The sequence below is a fragment of the Triticum dicoccoides genome, chromosome 3A, assembly GCF_002162155.2.
Source record: "Triticum dicoccoides isolate Atlit2015 ecotype Zavitan chromosome 3A, WEW_v2.0, whole genome shotgun sequence".
NCBI classification, from domain to species: Eukaryota; Viridiplantae; Streptophyta; class Magnoliopsida; order Poales; family Poaceae; genus Triticum; species Triticum dicoccoides.
The window spans coordinates 323,750,723-323,760,118 of NC_041384.1; positions in this window are offsets into that span (position 1 = coordinate 323,750,723).

The window sequence follows — 9,396 nt, forward strand, 5'->3', positions numbered from 1 at the left end:
GACCCTCGGGGCAACACCCTGTGCGGCGACCGTCTTCCCCAAACACCCTCACGTAGAGGGTGGCATCACCGTCAAACTTGAAGTGTATGGTGCATCGACGGCTCAGGCCATGCACGCGGGCAAACGTCTACCAACCGCGGGCCAGAGACAGGCTCCCGGCCGCGGAGACCTCCAGTGAGACCCACGAGGCCCGGCTGCAGCAGCCGTCGGCCTGGAGCCAGAGGCCGCCCGGGGCGCCGGCCGGGAACTCGCCAAGGAGGAAGCGAGAAAGTGGAAGCCGGGTGCTAGTCGGCTCCGCCGACCACATGACGAACTCCGGCAGCACTACAGCAGCGCGAAAGCGCGGCCTAAGGGGACGCGCAGCCGGAGCGCGCCCCCCGGCCACAGCAATCAGCCCGTCGCCGTGCTGAAGGTCGCCTCCATGGCAGCAGGGAGCCACCATGGTGGCCACAGGATGTTTGCGAGGGCGCCCTCATCCGCGCTTGGGCGGGGGAGAGGCGGGCTCAACCTGGAGAGCCTTCCCCTTCTCTACGGCCGAGAACCTCCTAGACGGGGCCATGAAGAAAAAGGAGAAGCAAGGGGGGATGAGCTGGAAGGGCGCGCACCGGTCCATATTTATAGCTGGCGATGGCCAACCAACGGCCCCCACGATCGCAGGTAATTATGACCCGCTTTGCATGCGGGGACTTGTCCAATCCGTGCAGTTGCCGAGGCGCCATGGGGAAGTGGAGACGCCCACGTCCCATCAACCGCCACGCGGCGCCCACGGCCGCAGGCTGTTAGGGCCTGCGGCGCTTCGCTCTTGCCCTTCCGCCTCCCTGCACGGCCAAGTCCGGGCGCGCCTTGGGCCCGGGGGCTACTGTCGGTGTTCTGGGAACGGGGGTCCCCAGACTTGCCTGCCTGCGGCCTGCGGCGTGGCTCAAAGGGGGGCCCAGCGCGGCCCATCTTCACCAACACAAACCCAAGACCCTCGCGAGGGGCCAAGCCTCGCGGGGCGGACGACGCGGAGCTTCCTCAGGCACGGCCTCGTCAGGCTGGCTCACGAGGAGGCGGAGAGATCAAGGCGGGGTACCACACAAGGTGCTCGTGACGCAAGCCATGACGACCGAGGGCGCCAGGCGGGTGCCAGCCCGCGCAGTGTCCTCCTTTCCTCTTTGGTGCAAAGGGGGCAAGCGCAGCCGCGGAGTACCGAGGCATGAGGCAAAGGTTGCCATTTCGGTGCAACGAGACCAAGACCAGGAGGACTACGAGACGGAGGTCACCGAGGAGCCCAAGACGGCGTCATCACCAGAGCTTTGCGCACGCGAAGCTGTCAGGGTAGCTAGTACTAGATGTCCCCCTTCAAATTAGCCCGCCATTGTTGGCTCCCTTCCCGCTCGATATTTGGGAAGAGGACCAGGGCCCCTATAAATAGGATCAGCCTCCCGCTAGACAGGAGAGAGGACAGACGGAGAAAGAGAAAGAGAGAGAGAGAGAAAGGTGACTGAGCTCCTCCCAGCAGTTCATCGCCCCAGCCAAGAACAGACCCTCGCGAGGCTGTTCTTCCTTGTATTGTTCATCATCATCAGCCCAAGAGGCAATCCACCACACCACACACTGGAGTAGGGTATTACACCACAACGGTGGCCCGAACCAGTATAAACCCTGCGTCTCTTGTGTTGTTCTGGCCATAGTTTAGATCCTAGCAAGGCGGAGGGGTGCGGGTAGGTAGGAGGCGAAATCTCCGTGCGTACCCCAGTGTTCGAACCTCAAGGGTCTGCCGGAACCCGAAATCCGACAGGCATCTGCCCCGCGAACTACGCCTTGTTTGAGCAGTCGTACAAGCAACAACCCGCTTGAGGCTAGTCGCCCGACAAGCGGTCACCAGCCAAGACCTCAAGCACCGTCCTTCGAGCCTCAGCCGGAAGCCCCGACGCCGGAAGCGTCATGTGATTGTGGTCGCTGGTGAGGGCCCACTTCGGCTAGGATTGGCGCTGGAGTGGGGCGATACAGCGTCAGAGGACCTCCTTCATCACCTTGGGTGCAGTCACATCGAGATGCTTCAGCCTCCTCAGCCGGAGACAGATGAAGGTGAGGCAGGAGCCCACGAGCTCCTCGTGACCCCAGCGGGAGCTGGGGACTACAGGCGATGACAGAAGCAAGAGCAGGGGGCTGAGTACCCCGACATTAACATACACCCATCGCATCTGAAACTCGCCCATGGACTATGGGAGATAAAAATCAATCCCCGAGCCAGCCGTCGCCGCCACAGCCTGGAAGCTCACGCACCCAGAGCACTGTCGGGGGTTGGTCAGGTGCAGTGAGAAGAAATGGTGCAAGAGGGCCACAGAAGGGGCAATGCCCACCATGGCCTCGCAGACAGAGTCGAAGACGGCGGGAAGGGAAACATATTGGGATCAAGGTGCAGCATATGGATCTGGTAATGAGAAAGCACGACATCGAAGAAGGAAGAGAAGGGGGGAACCAGGCCAGCCCACAGAGCGTCGATGAAGAACGGGACCTCAGTGGCCGTCCTATCAATGGAGGCTCGAGACGCAGGCCAGGCCATCGTGCCTCTCCATTCGTTGAAGGTGGTAGCAAGCGCAAGCTAGACCTTGTCCATGGCCTCCCGACTGAGCACCCGCGAACGGCCGACGGCGGGCTCGTCGGCCGGAGCTGAGTTGGCAGAGGACAGGGGCTTCTTCCCTTTCTTCGTCCAGTTCAGCGCCATGGCAATTAGGTCAGAGCTCAAGTTGGATTGGAAGAGGAGGCAGAGGTATGAGGAAGCGAAGAAGTTGGGGAGTGCATTGCCAGCAACGGGGAGGTAACTATGTAGGATGCCGTGGCCGCCTAACCAGGCGGATTTCAAGGCTGCGTGGGGAAGCGGAGACGCCCACGTCCAATCAATTGCCACACGTCAACCGAGGCCGCGGGATGTTGGGGCTCATGGCGCTCCGCACTTGCCCTTTGGCTTCGCCTCGAAGCCAAGCCCGAGCACGCCTTGGGCCTGGGGGCTACTGTCGGCATTCTAGGAACGGGGGTCCCCAGACTTGCCTGCCTACGGCCCGCGGCATGGCTCCTCCAGCGGCCCCATACGGCCCATCTTCACCAGCTAACACCCAAGACCCTCGTGAGGCGGACGACGCAATACCTCCTCAGGGGCGGCCTCACCAGGCTGGCTCGTGAGGTCGGAGAGATCAAGGCAAGGCAATCCTCGTGAGGTTCCAATGATGTAAGCCATGACAATCAAGACCAGGCGGGCGCCAGACAGGCGCCAGCAAGCGCAGTGTCCTCGCTTCCTCTTTGGTGCTAAGGAGGTAAGCGCAGGCGAGGAGTTCCAAGGCATCAAGCAAAGGTTTCCATATCTGTGCAACAAGACCAAGACCAGCAGGACGGCAGGACGGAGGTCACCGTGGAGCCCAAGACGGCGTCACCACCAGAACCTTTGGCAGGTGAAGACTACTTTTTTCAAGATAACTTGTACTAGTTGTCTCCCTTCAAATTGGTCGTTGTGGGATCCCTTCCCGCTCGATATTTGGGAAGAGGACCAGGGCCTCTATAAATAGGACTAGCCACCACCATACAAAGGGAGAGATCTTCCTGGAACACACAAGTTCCCCAAGCACAAGAACACCTCTCCTTAGGAGGTTGTTCTTCCCTTGCAACTGTTCATCCTCAGCCCAAGAGTCAATTCACCCCACCACACTAGAGTAGGGTATTACACCACAATGGTGCCCGAACAAGTATAAATCTTGTGTCTCGTGTTCTTTGGGTCCGTCGAAGCTAGGCCATGAGATCGTTGAGTGTGCGAGGTAGAGTGGGGGAGATCTTCGTGCGCACCCCAGTTTTTGAACCTCAAGGGTTTTGCCGGAACCCGAAATCCGACAGAAGTAGCTGAAGATGCATGCTGAAGAGGTTGCTCCTCACGAGCCGCCTGGGTCCTGAACCTCGGGAGGCTCGGGAGGCTCGTGAAGAGCCGCCGCCATCTCCGCCAGGACCGCGTGGTGCCTACCCTCCTGAGCCGCCGTGATGCTTCGTAGGCGGCGCTCGAAGGTAACAGTCGTGCTTGGTAGGCCAAAGGGCATGCGAACATAGCTGTGAGGTGGACCCTCACACCGACCAACGCCCGAAGGCCAGAAGCGCTCCTGGGATGGAGCTCTGTTGAGCCCTACAATGTTGACACACATGCACAGCTCATTCTCCTAGCCAGGACAAGGGGTCGTGCCAAGCGGTAGGTGGCGGTCACCGCGCATGGCTCTCGCCTCTTGAAGCTCCTCGATCGCCTCGATGATGAACTCCTGAGCACCTGGCACCCCGTGCCTTGTGCCCTCATGAGGGAAGCGTGCGATGAAGCATGCCTCCATGTGGTGCCCGAGCGCCTCCCATCGTGCCGTTGGCTAAGCCAGAGGCCCTCTAGAAGAGAGCCCCTGAGCCCAGCCTAAGGAGGGCGCCGGGCGCACCTTGCTATGCAAGGGAGGGAGGCGCCCCATCGGTGGGCGCGGGTCCTGAGGTGGTGCAGCTGGAGACACCGCTCTCCTGAGCCCCTTGGCGGGGCAGCTGCTTCTTCTTCTTGGAGATGGCCTCAAGCGGGCAGATGGTGCCTTCGTTGTCTGGGTCTTCGACCGCCGCAGCCTAGTAGGTGCGCTAGAGGGAGCACACCGCGTCCTTCTCCTTGTAGGCGATCGTTATGATGTCGCGGTTCCCTGGCATCTTAAGGACGTTGTAGCCATGGTGGGTCACTGCCATGAACTTGTCCAGGGCCGGATATCCAAGGATGGCATTGTATGGAAGGAGGATGTGGGCGACGTTGAAGTCGATGAGCTCGGCGTGGTAGTTGTCGCGTTGGCCGAAGGTGACAGGGAGGCGGATCTGCCCTATCAAGGTGGTGGAGCCGTTGGTCACTCCTGAGAAAAGGCTTGGTGGGATGCAACTGATCATATGGCACTTGGAGGCGGTCGAACGTCTCGATGGAAAGAACATTGAGCCCTGCACTGCCATCGATGAGGGTCTTGGTGACAAGGACGTTGCTGATGATGGGCGAGCAATGCATCGGGAGGGCGCCAGTAGTTGCTGCACACTTGAGCTGGTCGGACGAGCTAAAGGTAATGGTGCACTTCGACCACCTGAGCGGACCCGTGGCCTCGAGCCTAGGGAGGGCCGCGTTCACCTCACGAGCAAACTGCTTGAAGATGCGCTGGGAGGCTGGGGCCTGAGCGCCACCCAAGATGCAGGCGATGGCGCGAGGTTCCTGGAAGCCCCTAGCCCCCTCGTCCTGGTGGTGGTGGTCATTCCTTCTTGGTGGTGGTGGTAGCGCATGGAGGCTGGCATTGCCCTGAGGACGGTCCTCATGAGGCTGGCCCCTCCAAGCATCCTCGTGAGGCTAGCCTTGCAAGCGGTCCTCACGAGGCTGGTCGCGCCGCTCCTGGCGGGGACTGCGGTCATCCCAGCGCCCTACACTTCTACCTCCTCCGCGGTCGTAGCCTCGATCATTGCGCTCGGGGCATCGAACGAGGCTCCCATCACATATGGCCCTGAGCTCCCGACAGTCAATGGTGTTGTGGTTGTACCTTGTGGAAGACGCAAAGTGGGCGGCTGCCCTTGGATGATTCTGGGTGGTCGCAACCGCGCTTCATCTCTGGTTCTGCCGATAGCATGGCAGCCCCCTTGCGTTCACGTCCTTGGCCTTGGCCTTCTTTTCTTCTGGGTCTGCCGTCGGGAGCTCGAGGAGGGAGAGGCGCCCTTCCTCAGCTCTCGTGCACTTGGTTGCCATGTTGAACATCTCCAGAGACGTCGACAGGTTTTCATGGATGGCGAGCTCCTCCTTCATCTTGACGACGCGGACGCCATCAGAGAACGCCGAGATGATGGCCTCGTCCGAAACCTTGGAGATCTTGAGGTGGACACTATTGAAGTGATGGATGTACTTTTGCAGGATCTCCCTTGGCTGTTGCTTGATGCATCGTAGGTCACCCTGCGGCAGGCGGGCAGGCGCGAGTGCCCTGGAAGTTGGCGACGAAATGCTCACGCCTCTTGCCCTAGGAGGAGATCGATCCCACGAACAGATCCAGGAGCCACAACGGCACGCTATCCTTGAGAGCCATGGGAAACTAGTTCGCCATGACGTTCTCGTCGCTGTCGGCTGCCTCGATGCTCAGCTCGTAGAGCTGTAGGAACTCCGCGGGGTCGGGGGTGCTGTCGTAGCATGGAGGCAGGTTGGGTTTGAATTTGCCTGGCCAGACGATGCTGCATAGTTCGGGAGTGAAGGCTCGATAGCCCGAGGTGGTCAGCGGGGCCGGTCATGGAGGTGGAGCGTGATCTTGGCGCTCACGCACCGCCACCGCAGGCGGCGCACGGTCTTGACGTGGCGGTGCTGGAAGCACACGTGCCTCTGCTTCCGGTCGATGGACCACTTGGCAGCTTTCTTCTTCACGTGCGGGCACCCTGCATGGCTGGTCGCGCCTTGGGGCCTCATGTCTTGGACCGAGGGTCATGTCCTGACGGGTAGGTGGCGGAGGCGCTCCATGGACCACGTCAACCGCAGCAGGCGGCGGGTGAGGCAGCGAGAGGGACTATGCAGGAGAGCCGCCAACAACACTGACAAGCTCAGCGATGCAGTCCGGCCAGTCTTCATAGAGGTCGTCGATGGGGCAGTAGCGCCAGAGCTCATGCACCATGAAAAATGCGGCCTACACGTTGGCTAGGCCGTGAGGAGCATGGGACGACGAACCAACCAGAGTTAGTGACGGGGTGGCAGTGTGTCCATCGCTCCGCATGGAGGGGTGCACCGATGAAGCTTGCTGCTCATGCCCCGCCGGGCCAGTGGTGGCGTTGGCGGCAGGTGATAGAGAATGGCGGGAAGGCCCACCGACGGGCGCTGTCTGGGCGACACGAGCGGAGAGGGCAGCCCGGCACTCAGCACTGGCTCAACGGGCGTCAGCCATGGAGGTGGTGGAGCCATGGCGGGTCGACCGACGGGAGAGAGGCTTCAACGCACCCCTACCTGGTGCGCCAAATGTCAAATTTGGGGTTCCGTGGACCCTTGAGAGGTTCGAACTCTAGGGTGCGTGCGAAGAACTCTCTCTTCCCAGTTTGCCTGCTCAACGATTCCTCGGCCTAGCTCGATGTACCCAAGGGACAAGAGACACAACAGTTTATCCTGGTTCAGGCCACCTTGCGGTGTAATACTCTACTCCAGCTTTGTAGTGGATTGCCTCGAGGGGCTGAGGATGAACTAGTATAGTGGACGACCAGCCTCAGGAGGTGAGGTGTTCTTGACCTCGATGAGCTCGCGGGAGGAGCCCTCAGCATGAGTTCGTGGGTCGGCGGCTCATGCTACCACTACCGTGACGCAAGCGGTGCAGGGTGCCGCCTCCTCCTCCCAAACCTTGCGCTTGGGTGTACAAGGGCAACTGGTGGCCTGGAGGATGCCACTCATACCAAGGCCTTGTCACCTCCTACCTCATGACGACGTCGCGAGAGCGGCCAAACCTCTTCTTCAGCAGGAGTGGCGCCTGCTCCTCGCGTGTTTTTTCCTTTCTCAGCAGTGGAGAACCTCCTTATCAGCGCCATGGGTGTCACAATAAGACGGCGAAGCGAGGAGGAAGAAGAAGAAGCAGGCGGCGCGAAGAAGGAGATGAGCAACGAGGGCTCTGCCCCCCTCCTCATTTATAGCCAGAAGGAGGCCAAACCGCCGGCCTCCATGATCGCAGGTAATGATGGTTTCTAATGCATGCAGCAGGGACTCGTCAAGTCGAACGGTTGCCGAGGCAGCATGGGGAAGTGGAGGCGCCCACGTCTCGTCAATCGCCAAGCGTCAACCGAGGCCGCAGGCGGTTGGGGCCCACAGAGCTCCGCACTTGCCCTTTGGCTTCGCGTTGAAGCCATGCACGAGCGCGCCTTGGGCCCGGGGGATACTATCGGCTTTCTGGGACCGGGGGTGCCCAGACTTGCCTGCCTACAGCCCAGAGCGTGGCTTCACCAACGGCCTGGTATGACCCATCTTCAGCAGAAACAATTCAATACTCTCGTGAGGGGCCAAGCCTCGCGAGGCGGACAACACCAAGGCGGGGGTGAAAGCTCAGTGGCCCATGGTGCCCACGAAGGCGCTCTACGGCCTGGACGGTGGAGCAGCGCCCACCATGAGAGCCAAACAATGTTGGCTGGGTGCAGTGGGCAAGGAGGAGAATCGTTGACGCACCCCAACCTGGCGCGCCAAATGTCGGATTTGGAGTTCTGCAGACCCCAAGAAAGATTCGAACTCTAGGGTGAATGCGAAGGAATCAATATCCCTAGCCTGCCAACTCGCTGATCTCTCAGGCTAGCTTGATGAACAGGAAAGGAAGAGAACATGGCAGTTCAGCCAGGCTCGGGCCACCTAGCGGTGTAAAACCCTACTCCTACTTTGTAGTGGATTAGCCTCGAGGTGGGCTGAGGATGAACTAGTATAGTGGAAGAACCACCTCAGGAGGTGTGTTCTAGTGAGCTGTTGAGGATTCGGGTGGCTCGATTGCACCATCCTCTCTCCGTCCATGGTGGTGGCTAAGCTATATTTATATTGACCTTGGTCCGCCTCCCTCAAAGTGAAGGAGGGAAGCGATCCCACAAGGGCCAATTTTGAAGGGAGACAACTAGTACATCTTATCCTGACGAAATGTGGTCTTCGCCTGCAAAGCTTCTGGTCATGACGTCGTGGTGGGCTCGGTGATGACCTCCATCCTATAGTCCTGGCGGTCTTGGTATTGTAGCATGGAAATGGAAACCTTTGGCTGATTCCTCAGGACTCCGCGCCTGCTCTTGCCTCTTTAGCACCAAAGAGGAAACCTGTTGTACGGCACCCACTAGCGCCTGCCTGGCCTTGGTTGTCATGGCTTGCGTCACCCTAACCTCACGAGGTAAGCGCCTGCATAGGAATCTCCGCTCCTCAGGAGCCAGCCTAGGGAGGCCACTCCCTCTGGAGGTCGTGACGTCGCCGGCCTCGCGAGGCTTGTCCCCTCACGAGAGTCTTGTGTTGTTGATGCTGGAGATGGGCCATACCAGGCTGTCGATGGAGCCACGTCGTGGGACGCAGGCCGGCAATTCTGGGTACCCAGGTTTGCAGAACACCGATAGTGGTGCATACAAAGCTTCAAGTGATGCTCCTACAACATCAAGTGACAAGCTAGTCTCCAATGAAGAATTGATATTAATGGTGAAGAACTTCAACAAGTTTACAGGGGTAGAAGCAAAGATAGAAGCTCCAAGTCAAGGTCCTACAATGAGAAAAAAATCTTCTAGTCGTGATCATAGTTGCTACAATTGTGGAAGACCGAGACACTACTCCAATGCGTGTATGGCTCCCTACAAGAAAAGAGAAGACTCACCAAAAAGGAGGAGTAGAAGAGATGAATCACCTCATAGAGAGAGAAGGAGTAGAGATGA